Below are 20967 nucleotides of genomic sequence, written 5' to 3'. Positions count from 1 at the left end.
TTGCATTAGGCCTAAATCTGGTTCTTCAGTACGAAGACAGAGACTTAGACACTTGTCACAAAGGGTTTTCTACTTATCTGCTGTCTAAAACAACACAGCATTCAGATGTTACCACATTGAATTCAGCCCACTGCTTGAGAGACTCCTTCCCTTTTCCATCACCTTTAAGTTGAACACAAAGAGTTGAGACACAACAGAGGGTCTGTTTCAAAGCAGGGAGGTGTGTTAATCCTTTTTTTAGCTTCTTGGGGAAGAAAACTGATTGTGGTAAGGCCCAGTTATAACTCCATTCCTTATCTGGGGCAGGTTCAGTGAGCAGCAAACTGGCACATTTTTAGACAAAGATTTTACAAGGGTATTTTGCCATTGTTTCTCTTGTTTCATTGAATATCATGTTTCCTTTGTTTCAATAATATGAAAACTACTTAATTTAGGAAAAAAATTAACAGTCACAACATTATTTCCATCATTTTCTAAAAAAGGAAAAAAAAATCCTTAAATATACCATGACTGTTGGGGATAGGGCAGAGCTATCCTCTAATAACTGTTCTCCCTTTCTGAATAAAGGTTTTAGCTGGGTACAAGGCTGCCTAGTGAAATATTCCATATCCTGGCCTCTCTGGCAGCCAGGATGGTCATGTGAACAATGGGATGTAAGCTGAAATGTGTGCAGCTCCGCTCTGGAGCACTTAAAGGGAAAGGGCGAATCCCACTCCTCCCCTTCCCTTCCCTCCCTCTGACTGGAAAGAAAGTGCCATGACTGCAGCTGGAAGAGCCAACCTGGCAAGGAGAGGCGCACAGAATGCTGAGCAAAGCAGAGCAAAGTTCCCTAACAATGCTGAGCTGCCAAACCAGCTCTGGACCACCTGCCTGGATTTTTATGTAAAATAAATGTCTATCTTGCTTTTCAAGCAGTGTATTTTAGGGTCTCTTTGTTACGGAGGCCTAAATTGTACCCTAACTAATACAGGGGGCTTACAGCCTGCAAAAGAGAACTGGACTAAGGGTCTCCTGGAACCCTAGGCCTCATAGGACCAAGAACAAGGCTTGGGTTCATGTTGAAGCTGGAGACATAGGTTGAGAGTTCCATACAGGTTTCCAGCAATTTGAGATGTTTACCAGAGTGGTATAAGAAACATATTTGCCCTTGGTCCACAGTCCCTAGGACAGAGCTCATAAAACCCTTGGAATTTCCTAAGTGATAGAGTGTTTTCTGTTTATCATAATGAGCCTCTTTCCATCCCACATATGCTAATGAACTCAGGGTAGGGCCCCAAGATAACCTCAGGCCACGGCTGGTCCCCAGAAAGACCAAGTGTTTAGAAAGTTGGAACTTGCAGTCCCACCCACTAACCTGGGAGGGCAGGGGAGGCTGGAGATTAAATTCCATAAACACTTTTTTTTTTGTATTTGAATACTCGAAGCAGCAGCTTTATTTATAATATTTAACAACTGGAATGAACCCAAATGTCCATCAATTGGTGAATGGGTTAATGATGGTATATCCACACAATGGACTGTCACTCAGAAGTAAAAAGGATTAAAACTACTGATAAATATAACAATGTAGATGAATCTTAACCGTATCATGCTAATTGAAAAAAGCCAGAAGCAAAATTTAATTTTATATGATTATAGTATATGAAGTTCTAGAAAAAGCAAAACTTTTCCAGTGAAAGAAAGTAAATCAGTGGTTTCTAGAACCCAGGAATAGGGTTATGGGATTGGTAGCAAAGGGGTAGGAGCAAATTTTAGAGGTGATGGAGATATTCTATATCATGATTATGATGGTGGTTACATGACAGTATACATTTGTCATAACTCATTGAATTGTTCACCTAAAATCAATGAATGTTATTTGTATATAAATTGTACTTCAATAAAGGTTTCACAGGAAAAAGGGAAACTTTGGGCTATAGATGCTGTTTTACAAGTTAGCTTTTAAAAATTATAGGGTTTACCTGGTGGCGCAGTGGTTAAGAATCTGTCTGCCAATGAAGGGGACACGGGTTCGAGCCCTGGTCCGGGAAGATCCCACACGCTGCGGAACAACTAAGCCCATGCGCCACAACTACTGAGCCTGTGCTCTAGAACCCACGAGCCACAACTACTGAGCATGCGTGCCACAACTAGTGAAGCCCTCACGCCTAGAGCTCATGTTCTGCAACGAGAAGCCACCGCAGTGAGAAGCCCACGCACCGCAACAAAGAGTATCCCCTGCTCGCCACAACTAGAGAAAGCCTGCACGCAGCAACAAAGAGCCAACTCAAACAAAAATTAATTATTTAAGTAATTTTTAAAAATTATATGTTTACATGCTTCTATAAACACTCTTGAACAATAAGATATGGAGAGCTTCCAGGATGGTGAAAACATCAAGGTGCCAGGAAGGTGACATACCCAGAGAGGGCACAGAAGCTCCACACCCCTGCTCCCATCCCTTGCCCTGTGCATCTCTTCAATTTGTCTGTTCCTGAGTTCTATGTACCCTTTATAATAAACTGATAAACATAAGTAAAGTGTTTTTTCTGAGTTCTATGACCATTACTAGTAAATTATCAAATTTAGCTAAGTATCAACCCCCTAAATTTGTAGTCAGACATGCGGAAGTGTGGGTAGCTTGGGCAGCCCATTTGCAGCTGGCCTCTGAAGTGGGGCCACTTTTGTGGGATTGGCCCTTTAACTTGGGGGATCTGATGCTACCTCCAGGTAGATAGTGCCAGAACTGAACTGATAGATACCCATTAGTGTTGGAGGATTTGAGAATCTCACAACCAGGGAAAATGCTCTTTTCCACTCCCTGGAATCAACCAAGTAAGAAACCTAAGATAATGCTAATTTCCTTCTCCTCCATCCCACAAACCCTTTCCCCAGCCCTCAACCAGGTCCTCAGCCAATCAATCATCAGTGCTACTCAATTTTACTTCTGAAATACTCTCTAATCCATTCCCTCCTCCCCTCTTCACACAACCACTCCAGCTGGGCCTCTTATTGTCTCTGGCTTGGCCTCCCTGCCTCTGATCACCTCCTGCCTCACATTTACCACGACCACACGACAATCTCTAAAAATATCTTCCATCAACTACAGGGATGATCTTGCTAAAATCTCAATGTGATTTTATCAATATTTTGCTTAAAATTCATCTCATTGTTTAAAGGCGTGGTTTTCTTTTTTTTTTTTTTTAAGGGAAACTTTTTTTTTGGCTGTGCCAGGCCTTAGCTGCAGCACACAGGATCTTTAGTTGCGGCAAATGAACACTTAGTTGCAGCATGTGGGATCTAGTTCCCTGACCAGGGATCGAACCCGGACTCCCTGCACTGGGAGCACAGAGTCTTAGCCACTGGGCCACCAGGGAAGTCCCTAAAGGAGTGGTTTTCAAATGCAATTTTAACAGCAGCACCTTTTTCTACACAAAACTTTCCATCGGATCCCAAATTTATTTAAGAGAAAAGAAGAGGGGGTAACAAAGTCCTGACCTCTTCACATTTCCCTCATTCCCAAGCCCATACCACCCCATTTCCAAAGCAGCCCCTAAGGCCACTTCCCCACCATATAGGATCACATTAAGTAAGAATAGCGTGCAGAAGAGTTAACACAGCAGGCCTGAGACTACCGTCCTTAGCAATGCCTGCTTGCAAAAATGGGCCCTTGGGCTTCCCTGGTGGCGCAGTGGTTGAGAATCCGCCTGCCAATGCAGGAGACACGGGTTCGTGCCCTGGTCCGGGAGGATCCCACATGCCGCGGAGCAACTAAGCCCGTGAGCCATGGCCGCTAGGCCTGCGCGTCCGGAGCCTGTGCTCCGCAACGGGAGAGGCCACAACAGTGAGAGGCCCGCATACCACAAAAAAAAAAAAAAAAAAAAACAAAAAAAAAAACAAAAAAAATGGGCCCTTCACTGGGAGCTTGGGTTCCCATCATTCCCAGAAATGGTAAGAGTGACTCACTGTGCCTAAATGTTTGTATCGTATACAAACAATGTGATTTATGCTGAACACCTAGTTTCCTTCTATAAGTCTGTAATTTTGGCACATGCTAGGCAGAGGGTGCCTTTGTAACCACCACTCAATTCTAGGCATTGAGCTTATAATGAGCTTCCCTAATAGACAACATTTCACACCTGTTGTCACAGTAAGTTGCTGGAAGAATTAAGCATGTTCTGTTTGACTCTCATGGGAGAAGACACTTTGTAAAGCTTGTGCCTAATTTCCTCTGAACGTTGTCCCACACGCATTTTCCCTTTGCTACTTGTGCTCTGTATCCTTTCGCTATAATAAATCGTAGCTGTGAGTATAACCACATGCTGAGTCCTCTGAGTCTTCCTAGTAAATCACCAAACCTGGGGGTAGTCTTGGGGATTCCCAACACAGACAGTGTCCTCATTCTGAGGTTCAAGGAATCCATAATAGGGGTGCAACCTGCATTTTCAGACTACTCCCCGTCTGCTCTCCAAAATGCATCTATTTTTTCGATACAAGAAATGACTGAGTACCACCACATGTAATGGGTAATAGGGAATATCAAAGTTGACTTGTTTTAAGTGTGGTTGGAAGAACAAAAAAATTGCAGCAGTGATGTATCAAGATGAACTGGAAATAGCAAGTAAAATGAATTTGGTACAGAGAAACTGGTTATGAAACTATTCTAAGTGGGAATAATACAGGCCCAAATTAGGATGGCAACAGCAGAAGTGTAGGAAGCGGGGTAGAATGGAAAATGCAAAGGTAGATTCAATAATGTGGGTTGCCTTCTAGTCAAACTGGATTGCTCACCATATCTCAAACATTTTCCATTCTTTCATTTAATAGCCATGCCTTTGTTCACACATGGTCCCAACTGGATAGCCTCCTCCTCCAACCCTCTGCCAGCCTAATTTCTCCTCCACAAATCTCAACTCACCCTCAGCTCCCTACCACCAGATTTCCAAACTCACCTGTATCTACCCCATTATCTTTTCTTTCCGCAGTTACAGCTTAAGAGCTATTTCTCATTCCATCAAGGGCTATTAATGCCTTCACTCATCCTCTAATCAGGGGATTTCAATTTTTTGGAAAAAAAAATCATGACCCAATATACACACAAATATACATAACTGAAAAACAAGTTTCATGAAGTAATAACTAATTTAGTAAAAGTATGAAATAGTAAGAAAAAAAGGATCTTTCTATGCATTATATTCTCTGGTATTTTATACACTTTTTAAAATTATTTATATCTAAAGAACTACTAGATTTAGTTATACTAAATGCCTTATATGATACTTATTTACCTTTGTGTTTTCTGTCCACATCAGAACATATGCTCTTTGAGAGCAACAGTGCCTGACATGATTGGTGCTTATTAAATATTTCTTGAATCACCTCCCTTCTTACATTTTCAGAGATGTCATTCTCTTCATTAATCACCTCTGTAATATATCATCTCCCTTTCCCTCTCTACTAGTTTTTTTCATATCAGCTCAACCCTCTCCTCTTAAAATAATAACAACAACAAACCACCTCCTTGACTTGACACCTGCTCTCCCTCCTTCCCTTCATAGCCAAACCACTTGAAAGAGTTGCCTTTACTTTTTCTGGCCACCACCTCACATCCTGCTCATTTCTCAACCCACTATAATCAAGCTTCTACTGAGATGGCTTCTGCCAAGTTCACCCAATGCCTTTTTAAAAAAAATATTTATTATTTATTTATTTTTGGCTGCGTCGGGTCTTAGCTGCAGCATGCAGAATCTTCATTGAGGCATGCAGGATCTTTCATTGCAGCATGTGAGCTTCTCTCTAGTTGTGGCACGTGAGCTTCAGAGCCCACGGGCTCTCTAGTTGTAGCGCATGGGCTCCAGAGCACATGGGCTCAGCAGTTGCAGCATGTGGGCTTTGTAGTTGCAGTGCACCGGCTAACTGTGGCGCACAGGCTTAGTTGCCCTGTGGCATGGGGGATCCTAGTTCCTCGACCAGGGATAGAACCCGTGTCCCCTGCATTGGAATGCAGATTCTTAACCTCTGGACTACCAGGGAAGTCCCCACCCAAAGCCTATTGTTGCCAAATCCAGTAGCTATTCCTCAGTCTTCATGTTCCTGTTTACAATTATAAAATATCTAATTTTTAAAGTTATTCATAGGAACCATCAGGACTGTGGGCAAAGTACATTGTTTCTATTGGGATCTGGCTTTGGAGAGGCTTAAAGTCCTTTGCTTCCACTTTTATTTTTACTAACCCAACATCTTTATTGAGTAGTTTATACTTCATTCACATTTCTCAAAAAAGAAAACCAAGTTACACTGAAGATGAGGCGTCACTTCAGGCAATCAGCAGACATAAAAAGAGAATCATGGGTTATCTAGTACTGCATATAAGAAGCTTATAAGTTGCCATTCTATCCCAACAACAAATAAAAAGCTGAAAAATCAGCGTTATCTTCTCAGATCCATAAGAGAAGGAAGGACACAGGACAAACTGCTGCCCCCAAGATTGAAAAGAAAGTGATTGGTGTAAATGAACCAATTAAAAGATTGTCAGGGCTTCCCTGGTGGAGCAGTGGTTGGGAGTCCGCCTGCCGATGCGGGGGACATGGGTTCGTGCCCTGGTCCGGGAGGATCCCACATGCCGCGGAGCGGCTGGGCCCGTGAGCCATGGCCGCTGAGCCTGCATGTCCGGAGCCTGTGCTCCGCAACGGGAGAGGCCACAACAGTGAGACACCACAACAGTGAGACACCCGCGTACCGAAAAAAAAAAAAAAAAAAAAGATTGTCAGAGTGGATCAAAACCCAAGACTCATTTACATGTTGACTAAAATAAACTCACTTTAAATTCAAAGACACATACATATGAAAAGTAAATGGATGGATACAGCAGAAACTAACACAACATTGTAAAGCAATTATAATCCAATAAAGATATTTTTTAAAAACGGATGGAAAAAAAATACACCATGCTAACACTAATCAAAAGAAAACAAGAGTAGCTATATTAATTTCAGACAGACCAGCCTTCAAAGCAAGGAAAGTTATCAGATACAGAAGGATGTTACATAAAGATAAAAGAGTTGATTCTCCAAGAAGACATAACAATCGTTAATGTATATGCACCTAACAACAGACCATCAAGTTAAACTACATGAGGTAAAAATTGATAGAACTATAAGGAAAAATAGATGAATCCACTATCATAGTTGGAGACTTCAGTGCCCCTCTACCAAAAATGGACAGATCCAGTAGGCAAAAAATCAGTAAGGACTTAGTTGAACTCAACAACACCATCAATCAACTGGCTAAACTTGACATCTATAGAATAATTCATCTAATGACAGCACAATACACATTATTCCCAAGCTCACACAGAACATTCACCAAGATAGATCACATTCTGGGCCATAGAACACACCTTACCAAAGTTAAAAGAAGAGAAATCATACAATGTCTGCCATCAGACCATGATGGAATTAAACTAGAAATCAATAACAGAAAGATAAATGGAAAATTCTAAAAGATGCAGATACTATGGGACTTTACTGGTGGCACAGTGGTTAAGAATCTGCCTGCCAATGCAGGGGACACAGGTTCGATCCCTGGTGCAGGAAGATCCCACGTGCCGCACAGCAACTAAGCCTGTGAGCCACAACTACTAAGCCTGCCCTCTAGAGCCTGCAAGCCACAACTACTGAAGCCAGCACACCTTAGAGGCCGTGCTCCGCAAAAAGAGAAGCCACCGCAATGAGAAGCCTGCACACCTCAACAAAGAGTAGCCACTGCTTGCCACAACTAGAGAAAGCCCACGCGCGGCAATGAAGACCCAACGCAGACAAAAAAAAATAAATTTAAAAATAAAATAAAATATGCAGAGACTAAACAACACACTTCTAAATAACATATGGGTCAATGAAGAAACCTCAAGATAAATGTAAAAATTCTTCAAGTTAAATGAAAATGGAAGCACAATTTATCAAAATTTGTGGGATGCAGCAAAAGCAGTGATTAAAGGGAAATTTATAACAATGAATGCATATATTAGAAAGAAGAAAGATCTAAAATTAATCATCTAAGTTTCCACCTTAAGAAACTAGAAAAAGAAAATTAAACCCAAAGTAAGCAGAAGAAAAGAAATAAAAGCAGAAATCAGTGGAATTTAAAACAGGAAATCAACAGAGAAAATTAATGAAACCAAACACTGGCTCTTTGAAAAGATCAATAAAATTGATAAGCCTCTAGCCAGGCTAACAAGGAAAAAGGAGAGAGGACACAAATTGCTAATATCAGAAATGAAAGAGGGATATCACTATAGATCCCATGGACATTAAAAGGATAATAAAGGAATACTATGAATGACTCAACCCATAAATTTGAAAACCTAGGTGAAATGGACAAATTCCTTGAAAGACACAATCAGCCAAAATTCACACAAGAAGAAACAGACAATCTAAATAGACCTGCATCTATTAAAGAAACTGAATCAATAATTAAGTCTTCCAAAATAGAAAGCATCAGGCACAGATGGGTTCACTGGCGAATTCTACCAAACATTTAAAGAATTATACTAATTCTCTACAATCTCTTTCAGAGGATGAGAAGCAGAAGGAATACTTCCTAACTCATTCTATGAGGCCAGCATTTCCCTAATACCAAAATAAGACAAAGACAACACAAGAAAACTACACCAATATCTCTCGTGAACATAGATGCAAAAATCCCTAACAAAATACTACCAAATCAAATCCAACAATGTATAAAAAGAATTACACACTATAATCAAGTGAGAATTATCCTAGGAATGCAAGGCTGGTTCAAACATTTTCCTTTTCTTTTTTTTTTTTGGCTGTGCCGCATGGCATGCAGGATCTTAGTTCCCTGACCACGGATTGAATCCACATCCTCTACAGTGGAAGCATGGAGTCTTAACCACTGGACCACCAGGGAAGTCCCTCATTAAACTTTTTTTTTTTTTTTTTTTTTTTTTTTTGCGGTACGTGGGCCTCTCACCATTGTGGCCTCTCCCGTTGAGGAGCACAGGCTCCGGATGCACAGACTCAGTGGCCATGCCTCACAGGCCCAGCCGCTCCACGGCATGTGGGATCTTCCCGGACCAAGGCATGAACCCATGTCCCCTGCATCGGCAGGAGGACTCTCAACCACTGCACCACCAGGGAAGCCCCAACATTTTTAAATGAATTAATGTAATCCACCGCATCAACAGACTAAAGAAGAAAAATCACATGATCAGATCAATGAATGCAGAAAAAGCATGTGACAAAAACTTATACACACTCATGATAAAAACTCTCAGTAAACTAGGAATAGAGGGAACTTCCTCATATTGATAAAGATTACCTACAAAAAACCTACAGTGAACATCATACTTAATGGTAAGAAACTAGATATTTCCCACTAAGACCAAGAATAAGGCAAGGATGTCCCCTCTCCTCACTCCTTATCAACATAGTACTAGATAAATCTGTAAGACAAGAAAGGGAAATAAAAGGTATACAGATTGAGAAGGAAGATATAAAATGGTCTGTTCCCAAATGACATGGTCATATATACAGAAAATACAAAAGAATCAATAAAATAGGGCTTCCCTGGTGGCGCAGTGGTTGGGAGTCCGCCTGCCGATGCAGGGGACATGGGTTCGTGCCCCGGTCCGGGAAGATCCCACATGCCGCGAAGCGGCTGGGCCTGTGAGCCATGGCTGCTAAGCCTGCGCGTCCGGAGCCTGTGCTCCACAACGGAAGAGGCCACAACAGTGAGAGGCCCGCGTACAGAAAAAAAAAAAAAAAAGAATCAATAAAATAACTCCTGGCGGGGGGGGCTTCCCTGGTGGCGCAGTGGTTGAGGGTCCGCCTGCCAAGGCAGGGGACGCGGGTTCGTGCCCCAGTCCAGGGGGATACCGCATGCCGTGGAGCGGCTGGGCCCGTGGGCCGTGGCCACTGGGTCTGAGCGTCCAGAGCCTGTGCTCCGCAGCGGGAGAGGCCACAGCGGTGAGACGCCCACGTACCGCCAAAAAAGAAAGGGCAAAAAAAATAACTCGTGGGACTAACAACTAATTATAGTAAGGATACAAGGTTAATATACCAAAGTCAACTGCTTTCATATATGCCTGCAATGAACAAGTGGAATGTGAAATTAAAAACACAATACCAGGAGGACAGAGAAGATGGCGGAAGAGCAAGATGCGGAGATCACCTTCCTCCCCACAGATACATCCGAAATACATCTACACGTGGAACTGCTCCTATAGAACACCCACTGAAGAAGACCCCAGCCCTTCCAAAAGGCAAGAAACTCCCCACATACCTGGGTAGGGCAAAAGAAAAAAGAATAAACAGAGACAAAAGAATAGGGACGGGACCTGCACCAGTGGCAGGGAGCTGTGAAGGAGGAAAGGTTTCCACACACTAGAAGCCCCTTCACAGGCGGAGACTGCGGGTGGCAGAGGGGGAAGCTTCACAGCCACGGAGAGCACAGAAACAGGGTGCGGAGGGCAAAGCGCAGAGATCCCCCAACAGAGGATCGGTGCCGACTGGCACTCACCAGCCCGAGAAGCTTGGCTGCTCACCCACTGGGATGGGCGGGGGCTGGGAGCTGAGTCTCGGGCTTCGGTCGGATCCCAGGGAGAGGACTGGGGTTGGCTGAGTGAACACAGCCTGAAGGGGCTAGTGCGCCACGGCTAGCCAGGAGGGAGTCCGGGAGAAGTCTGGAACTGCCAAAGAGGCAAGAGACTTTTTCTTCCCTCTTTGCTTCCTGGTGCGCGACAAGGGGGGATTAAGCGTGCCGCTTAAAGGAGCTCCAGAGACGGGCACGAGCCGTGGCTATCAGCACGGATGCCAGAGATGGGCATGAGACGCTTAGGCTGCTGCTGCCGCCACCAAGAAGCCTGTGTGTGAGCACAGGTCACTCTCCACACCTCCCTTCCCAGGAGCCTGTGCAGCCCGCCACTGCCAGGGTCCCGGGATCCAGGGACAACTTCCCCGGGAGAACACATGGCACACCTCAGGCTGGTGCAACGTCACACCAGCCTCTGCTGCCACAGGCTAGCCCTGCATCCGTACCCCTCCCTCCCCCCAGCCTGAGTGAGCCAGAGCCCCCGAATCAGCTGCTCCTTTAACCCCGTCCTGTCTGAGCAAAGAGCAGACGCCCTCGGGCGACCTACATGCAGAGGCGGAGCCAAGTCCAAAGCTGAACCCCAGGAGCTGTGCGAACAAAGAAGAGAAAGGGAAATCTCTCCCAGCAGCCTCAGAAGCAGCAGATTAAAGCTCCACAATCAACTTGATATACCCTGCATCTGTGGAATATCTGAATAGACAACAGATCATCCCAAATTGAGGAGGTGGACTTTAGGAGCAAGATATATTATTTTTTTCCCCTTTTTCTCTTTTTGTGAGTGTGTATGTGTATGCTTCTGTGTTAAGATTTTGTCTGTATAGCTTTGCTTTCACCATTTGTCCTAGGGTGCTGACCATCCTGTTTTTGTTTGTTTGTTTTTTACTTTTAAAAATTTTTCTTCTTAATAATTATTTTTTATTTTAATAACTTCATTATTTTATCCTACTTTATTTTTCCTCTCTCCCTCCCTCCCTCCCTCCCTCCTTCCTTCCTTTCTTTCTTCCATTTTTTTCTCCCTTTTATTCTGAGCCATGTGGATTAAAGGCTCTTGGTGCTCCAGTCAGGCGTCAGGGCTGTGTCTCTGAGGTGGGTGAACCAACTTCAGGATACTGATCCACAAGAGATCTCCCAGCTCCACGTAATATCAAACAGCGAAAATCTCCCAGAGATATCCATCTCAACACCAAGACCCAGCTTCACTCAACGACCAGCAAGCTACAGTGCTAGACATCCTATGCCAAACAACTAGCAAGACAGGAACACAGCCCCATCCATTAGCAGAGAGGCTGCCTAAAATCATAATAAGGCTACAGACACCCCAAAACACACCACCAGACATGGACCTGCCCACCAGAAAGACAAAATCCAGCCTCATCCACCAGAACACAGGCACTAGTCCCCTCAACCAGGAAACCTATTCAACCCACTGAACCAACCTTAGCCACTGGGGACAGACACGAAAAACAACGGGAACTACGAACCTGCAGCCTGCGAAAAGGAGACCCCAAACACAGTAAGATAAGCAAAATGAAATGACAGAAAAACACACAGCAGATGAAGGAGCAAGGTAAAAACCCACCAGACCTAACAAATGAAGAGGAAATAGGCAATCTACCTGAAAAAGAATTGAGAATAATGATAGTAAAGATGATCCAAAATCTTGGAAATAGAATAGACAAAATGCAAGAAACATTTAACAAGGACCTAGAAGAACTAAAGAAGAAGCAAGCAATGATGAACAACACAAAAATGAAATTTAAAATACTCTACATGGGATCAATAGCAGAATAACTGAGGAAGAAGAACGGATAAGTGACCTGGAAGATAAAATAGTGGAAATAACTACTAAAGAGCAGAATAAAGAAAAAAGAATGAAAAGAACTGAGGACAGTCTCAGAGACCTCTGAGACAATATTAAACACACCAACATTCAAATTATAGGGGTCCCAGAAGAAGAAGAGAAAAAGAAAGGGATTGAGAAAATATTTGAAGAGATAAGAGTTGAAAACTTCCCTAATATGGGAAAGGAAATAGTTAATCAAGTCCAGTAAGTACAGAGAGTCCCATACAGGATAAATCCAAGGAGAAACATGCCAAGACACATATGAATCAAACTATCAAAAATTAAATACAAAGAAAACATATTAAAAGCAGCAAGGAAAAAAAAAAAAGCAGCAAGGGAAAAACAACAAATAACACACAAGGGAATCCCCATAAGGTTAACAGATGATCTTTCAGCAGAAACTTGGCAAGCCAGAAGGGCGTGGAAGGACATATTTAAAGTGATGAAGGAGAAAAACCTACAACCAAGATTTCTCTACCCAGCAAGGATCTCATTCAGATTTGAAGGAGAAATTAAAACCTTTACAGACAAGCAAGAGCTGAGAGAGTTCAGCACCACCAAACCACCTTTACAACAAATGCTAAAGGAACTTCTCTAGGCAAGAAACACAAGAGAAGGAAAAGACCTACAAGAACAAACCCGAAACAATTAAGTAAATGGTAATAGGAACATACATATTGATAATTACCTTAAATGTAAATCGATTAAATGCTCCCACCAAAAGACACAGGCTGGCTGAATGGATACAAAAACAAGACCCGTATATATGCTGTCTACAAGAGACCCACTTCAGACCTAGTGACACATACAGACTGAAAGTGAGGAGATGGAAAAAGATATTCCATGCAAATGGAAATCAGAAGAAAGTTGGAGTAGCAATTCTCATATCAGACAAAATAGACTTTAAAATAAAGACTATTACAAGAGACAAAGAAGGACACAACATAATGATCAAGGGATCAATCCATGAAGAAGATATAACAATTGTAAATATTTATGCACCCAACATAGGAGCACCTCAACACATAAGGCAAATACTAACAGCCATAAAAGGGGAAATCGACAGTAACACAATCATAGTAGGGGACTTTAATACCCCACTTTCACCAATGGACAGATCACCCAAAATGAAAATAAATAAGGAAACACAAGTTTTAAATGATACATTAAACAAAATGGACTTAATTGATATTTATAGGACATTCCATCCAAAAACAACAGAATACACATTTTTCTCAAGTGCTCATGGAACATTCTCCAGGATGGATCATATCTTGTATCACAAATCTAGCCTTGGTAAATTTAAGAAAATTGAAATCATATCAAGTATCTTTTCCGACCACAACGCTATGAGACTAGATATCAATTACAGGAAAAGATCTGTAAAAAATACAAACACATGGAGGCTAAACAATACACTACTTAATAACGAAGTGATCACTGAAGAAATCAAAGAGGAAATCAAAAAATACCTAGAAACAAATGACAATGGAGACACGACGACCCAAAACCTATGGGATGCAGCAAAAGCAGTTCTAAGAGAGAAGTATATAGCAATACAATCCTACCTTAAGAAACAGGAAACATCTTGAATAAACAACCTAACCTTGCACCTAAAGCAATTAGAGAAAGAACAAAAAAACCCCCAAATTTAGCAGAAGGAAAGAAATCATAAAGATCAGAGCAGAAATAAATGAAAAAGAAATGAAGGAAATGATAGCAAAGATCAATAAAACTAAAAGCTGGTTCTTTGAGAAGATAAACAAAATTGATAAACCATTAGCCAGACTCATCAAGAAAAAAAGGGAGAAGACTCAAATCAATAGAATTAGAAATGAAAAAGGAGCAGTAACAATGGACACGGCAGAAATACAAAAGATTATGAGAGATTACTACAAGCAACTGTATGCCAATAAAATGGACAACCTGGACGAAATGGACAAATTCTTAGAAATGCACAACCTGCCAAGACTGAACCAGGAAGAAATAGAAAATATGACAGACCAATCACAAGCACTGAAATTGAAACTGCGATTAAAAATCTTCCAACAAACAAAAACCCAGGACCAGATAGCTTCACAGGCGAATTTTATCAAACATTTAGAGAACAGCTAACACCTATCCTTCTCAAACTCTTCCAAAAGATAGCACAGGGAGGAACACTCCCAAACTCATTCTATGAGGCCACCATCACCCTGATGCCAAAACCAGATAAAGATGTCACAAAGAAAGAAAACTACAGGCCAATATCACTGATGAACATAGATGCAAAAATCCTCAACAAAATACTAGCAAACAGAATCCAACAGCACATTAAAAGGATCATACACCATGATCAAGTGGGGTTTATTCCAGGAATGCAAGGATTCTTCAATATACGCAAATCAATCATCGTGATATACCGTATCAATAAACTGAAGGCGAAAAACCATATGATCATCTCAATAGATGCAGAAAAAGCTTTCGACAAAATTCAACACCCATTTACGATAAAAACCCTGCAGAAAGTAGGCATAAAGGGAAATTTCCTCAACATAATAAAGGCCATATATGACAAACCCACAGCCAACATCATCCTCAATGGTGAAAAACTGAAACCATTTCCACTAAGATCAGGAACAAGACAAGGTTGCCCACTCTCACCACTCTTATTCAACATGGTTTTGGAAGTTCTACCCACAGCAATCAGAGAAGAAAAAGAAATAAAAGGAATCCATATCAGAAAAGAAAAAGTAAAGCTGTCACTGTTTGCAGATGGCATGATACTATACATAGAGAATCCTAAAGATGCTACCAGAAAACTACTAGAGCTAATCAATGAATTTGGTGAAGTAGCAGGATACAAAATTAATGCACAGAAAACTCTGGCATTCTTATACACTAATGATGAAAAATCTGAAAGTTAAATTAAGAAAACACTCCCATTTACCACTGCAACAAAAAGAAAAAAATATCTAGGAATAAACCTACCTAAGGAGACAAAAGACCTGTATGCAAAAAATTATAAGACACTGATGAAAGAAATTAAAGATGATACAAATAGATGGAGAGATATACCATGTTCTTGGATTGGAAGAATCAACATTGTGAAAATGACTCTACTACCCAAAGCAATTTACAGATTCAATGCAATCCCTATCAAACTACCATTGGCATTTTTTTACAGAACTAGAACAAAAAGTTTCACAATTTGTATGGAAACACAAAAGACCCCGAATAGCCAAAACAATCTTGAGAACGAAAAATGGAGCTGGAGGAATCAGGCTCCCTGACTTCAGACTATACTACAAAGCTACAGGAATCAAGACAGTATGGTATTGGCACAAAAACTGAAATATACATCAATGGAACAGGATAGAAAGCCCAGAGATAAACCAACACACATACGGTCACCTTATCTTTAATAAAGGAGGCAAGAATATACAATGGAGAAAAGACAGCCTCTTCAATAAGTGGTGCTGGGAAAACTGGATAGGTACATGTAAAAGTATGAAATTAGAACACTCCCTAACACCATACACAAAAATAAACTCAAAATGGGTTAAAGACCTAAATGTAAGACCAGACACTATCAAACTCTTAGAGGAAAACATAGGCAGAACACTCTATGACATAAATCACAGCAAGATCCTTTTTGACCCGCCTCCTAGAGAAATGGAAATAAAAACAAAAATAAACAAATGGGATCTAATGACACTTAAAAGCTTTTGCACAGCAAAGGATACCATAAACAAGACCAAAAGACAACCCTCAGAATGGGAGAAAATAGTTGCAAATGAAGCAACTGACAAAGGATTAATCTCCAAAATTTATAAGCAACTCATGCAGCTCAATAACAAAAAAATTAACAACCCAATCCAAAAATGGGCAGAAGACCTAAATACACATTTCTCCAAAGAAGATATACACATTGCCAACAAACACATGAAAGAATGCTCAACATCATTAATCATTAGAGAAATGCAAATCAAAACTACAATGAGATATCATCTCACACCGGTCAGAATGGCCATCATCAAAAATCTAGAAACAATCTCTACACCCTGGAGAGGGTGTGGAGAAAAGGGAACACTCTTGCACTGTTGGTGGGAATGTAAATTGATACAGCCACTATGGAGAACAGTATGGAGGTTCCTTAAAAAACTACAAATAGAACTACCATACGACCCAGCAATCCCACTACTGGGCATATACCCTGAGAAAACCATAATTCAAAAAGAGTCATGTACCACAATGTTCATTGCAGCTCTATTTACAATAGCCAGGACATGGAAGCAACCTAAGTGTCCATCAACAGATGAATGGATAAAGAAGATGTGGCACATATATACAATGGAATATTACTCAGCCATAAAAAGAAACGAAACTGAGTTATTTGTAGTGAGGTGGATGGACCTGGAGTCTGTCATACAGAGTAAAGTAAGTCAGAAGGAGAAAAACAAATACCGTATGCTAACACATATATATGGAATCTAAGAAAAAATAGTGTCACGAAGAGCCTAGGGGTAGGACGGGAATAAAACAGAGACCTACTAGAGCATGGCCTTGAGGATATGGGGAGGGGGAAGGATAAGCTGTGACAAAGTGAGAGAGTGGCATGGACATATATACACTACCAAACGTAGGGTGGATAGCTAGTGGGAAGCAGTCGCATGGCACAGGGAGATCAGCTAGGTGGTTTGTGACCACCTAGAGGGGTGGGATAGGGAGGATGGGAGGGAGGGAGACGCAAGAGGGAAGAGATATGGGAACATATGTATATGTATAACTGATTCACTTTGTTGTAAAGTAGAAAGTAATACACCATTGTAAAGCAATTATATTCCAATAAAGATGTTAAAAAAAACCAAAACAAAACACAATACCAGGACTTCCCTTATGGTCCAGTGGGTAAGACTCCGTGCTCGCAATACAAGAGGCCCAGGTTCGATCCCTTGTAGGGGAACTAGATCCAGCATGCATGCCACAACTAAGAGTCTGCATGCCACAACTAAGAAGTCTTCATGCTGCAACTAAAAAGCCCGCATGCCACAACTAAAGATCCCACATGCTGCAACAAAGGATCCTGCATGCTGCAACTAAGACCTGGCACAACCAAAATCAATCAGTCAATCAGTAAATATGTATTTTTTAAAACACAATACCATTTACGTTAGCACCCCCCAAAAATGAAATACTTCAGTATAAATCTAACAAAATATGTACAAGATCTATATGAACGAAACTACAAAACTCTGATGAACAAAATCAAAGAACTTAAAAATGGAGAGATGTTCCATGTTCATGTATAGGAAGACTCAATATTGTCAAAATGTCAGTTTTTCCCAACTTGATCTATAGATTCAATGGAATCCCAATTAAAATCCTAGCAAGTTATTTTGTGGATACTGACAAAATAATTCTCAAGTTTAAATGAAGAAGCAAAAGACTCAGAATAACCAACACAATACTGAAGGAGAAAAACAAAATTGGAGGACTGACACTACCCAACTTTAAGATCTACTATAAAGCTACAATAATCATGACAGTGTGGTATTGCCAAAAGAATAGACAAATAGATCAATGGAACATAATAGAGTCCAGAAATAGGCCCACATAAATATAGCCAATTGATCTTTGACAAAGGAGCAAGGGCAATACAATGGAGCAAAGATAAGTCTTTTCAACAAATGATGCTGGGACAACTGGACATCCACATGCAAAAAAAATGAATCTACACACAGACCTTAAACCCTACACAAAAATTAACTCAAAATGCATCATAGATCTAAATGTAAAAGAAAAAACTATAAAACTCCTAGAAGATAACATGGGAGAAATACAGGAGACATAGGAGAAACCTAGATGAGCTTGGGTATAGCTTTGACTTTTTAGATACAACACCAAAGACACAATCCATGAAAGAAATCATTGATAAGCTAGACCTCATTAAATTTAAAACTTCAGTTCTGCAAAAGACAATGCCATGATCTCAAAAGACAAACCACAGACTGGGAGAAAATATTTGCAAAAGACCCATCTCATAAAGGACTATCATCCAAAATATACAAAGAACTCTAAAAACTCACAACAAGAAAACAATCTATCTGATTAAAAACTGGGCCAAAGGGGACTTCCCTGGTGGCACAGTGGTTAAGAAACCCCCTGCCAATGCAGGGGACACAGGTTTGAGCCCTGCTCTGGGATGATCCCACATGCCACAGAGCAACTAAGCCTGTGTGCCACAACTACTGAACCTGTGCTCTAGAGCCTGCGAGCCACAAGAAGAATATATCTGACAAGTAAGAATCTTAAAACCTATGTATTGATATCTCCTCTGAATTTTGCTGTGAACCTAAACTGCTCTAAAAAATATCAGTCTTTTTAAAAAGGAAAAGAAAGAGAGAATCAGTCAGGCAAGACACTCAAGGCTGAGAGATTAGCCAGCTTAGGCCTGGACAGCAGCTGTATAAATTGAATCACAAAAGACTTCTCAAAAGCTGCACTAAATTAAATCTGTTACTGCATCAGTGTACACAAATTATGAGATGCTGCTGCCATATTATTTTGATTTGTATTAATTTGTCTTATTGTACTCCAAATGGACAGTGGGAAAATGCCATTCTGAAGATCCACAAACTAATCTACAAACATAAATGGAAGATTTTAGAGGCACAAAAAGTCTGCATTGTTCTAATACCTCAATTTTGTACCTTATTTCACTACTTTCTCCTAAACGAAGTTTAAGGAAGATCCCACTATACTCCATAGCCCACTTGTTATAAGATTTAGTCAATTCATGATGTCTTAGCATCTGAATAATCTACTATAACTTTCTAGATAGTATTTTAACAATTACTTCAATTTTTCTCCCCAAGGAAAATAAATGTTTTCCCAGGCTTTGAGTGTATTTGTTATTACTTCAATTCCCACAGCTTCAACTTTTTTTCAAAGTGAACATAACCTCCAGATTTTATTGTCTTCACAATAAAACAAAAAATGAAGTTTAGAACTGGAGTACTTAGCCCTTTGTCTTACCTCCTCCCAGTTCAAAATGCTTTCTGGTCTTAACCGTCAGCACTCTCTAACTAACTCTGCAGCACTTTCTAGGCTCAATGCATTCAAGCCTCAGCACAATCTCCATTTGTAGTTTTAGCCTTTTTTCCAGAAAAGCAGCTTAGTCTGCTTCCTATCATAAGACCGCTTTCTCTGGGCATTCAGAGAGTCCTTGCCCTTCTCATCCTGTGTCACTCTGTGGGTTTAATGCTTGGCAAACTTCTGACAGTTTGGCAAGTTTCAGGTATATATGCCAAGTTTGTCTGTTTGTGGGGGTGCTATCGGCAGGGGAAGAAGTGATTTCCCCCAATATTTAAGTTTTCATCTGAAGACAGAAGTTTAGAATAAAAAACTTCTTCTGAAGTTCTGCAGTCTTACAGTCTATGCTAATATATTCCACTTAAACAATCTCATGGCATTAATAAGTAATATAATAGGGACTTCTCTGGTGGTCCAGTAGTTAAGACTCCTTGCTCCCAATGCAGGGGACCCAAGTTCGATCCCTGTTCAGGGAACTAGATCCCGCATGCTGCAACTAAGATCCTGCATGCCACAACTAAAAGATCCCACACACCACAACGAAGATCCCGTGTGCCACAGCTAAGACCCGGCACAGCCAAATAAATAAATAAATATTTTTTAAAAATAATAAGTAATATAATAAACCACACTTATGCTCTCCTTAATGGAACATAGTAACCTATAACACAGAAAGAAGAGGCAACTCAACAGCAACAATTATAAAAGAAATTAGAAAAAGGCAAATTGTCACTAACAGCCCTAACAATAATTGTTATACACACGTAGGTTGTTTTTTTTTAAACAAGGTCTTGACTTGGGGTCCATGACAAGTCAACTGGCAGGGAATGGGGGGGATGGTCTGAGAGCCCTCTGAAACTAAAAGAAAATTGTGTGTGTGTATGTTTGTGCATTTTGTCTGAGGTAAGATCTCTAAATATACAACAGATTCCTTCAGATTTTCAAACTAGTGAACAAAAACTGATTAAGAACCACTGTTTTAAAAATAATTGTCAAAACAGTTGCAAATGAAGCAACTGACAAAGGATTAATCTCCAAAATTTATAAGCAACTCATGCAGCTCAATAACAAAAAAATTAACAACCCAATCCAAAAATGGGCAGAAGACCTAAATACACATTTCTCCAAAGAAGATATACACATTGCCAACAAACACATGAAAGGATGCTCAACATCATTAATCATTAGAGAAATGCAAATCAAAACTACAATGAGATATCATCTCACACCGGTCAGAATGGCCATCATCAAAAATCTAGAAACAATCTCTACACCCTGGAGAGGGTGTAGAGAAAAGGGAACACTCTTGCACTGTTGGTGGGAATGTAAATTGATACAGCCACTATGGAGAACAGTATGGAGGTTCCTTAAAAAACTACAAATAGAACTACCATACGACCCAGCAATCCCACTACTGGGCATATACCCTGAGAAAACCATAATTCAAAAAGAGTCATGTA

General features: G+C 40.7%; 1 protein-coding gene across 3 annotated transcripts in view; it reads right to left on the bottom strand.

The window, feature by feature from the left end:
* AFG1L (AFG1 like ATPase) overlaps positions 1-20967 on the bottom strand; it is a 201286-nt gene that overhangs the window by 163352 nt on the left and 16967 nt on the right. The gene's annotated exons all lie outside the window — the stretch shown is intronic.

The sequence above is a fragment of the Kogia breviceps genome, chromosome 13 (assembly GCF_026419965.1).
Source record: "Kogia breviceps isolate mKogBre1 chromosome 13, mKogBre1 haplotype 1, whole genome shotgun sequence".
Taxonomy (NCBI): Eukaryota; Metazoa; Chordata; class Mammalia; order Artiodactyla; family Physeteridae; genus Kogia; species Kogia breviceps.
The sequence above is the reverse complement of the archived record's forward strand: the minus strand, read 5'-3'. Positions and strand labels throughout refer to the sequence as shown.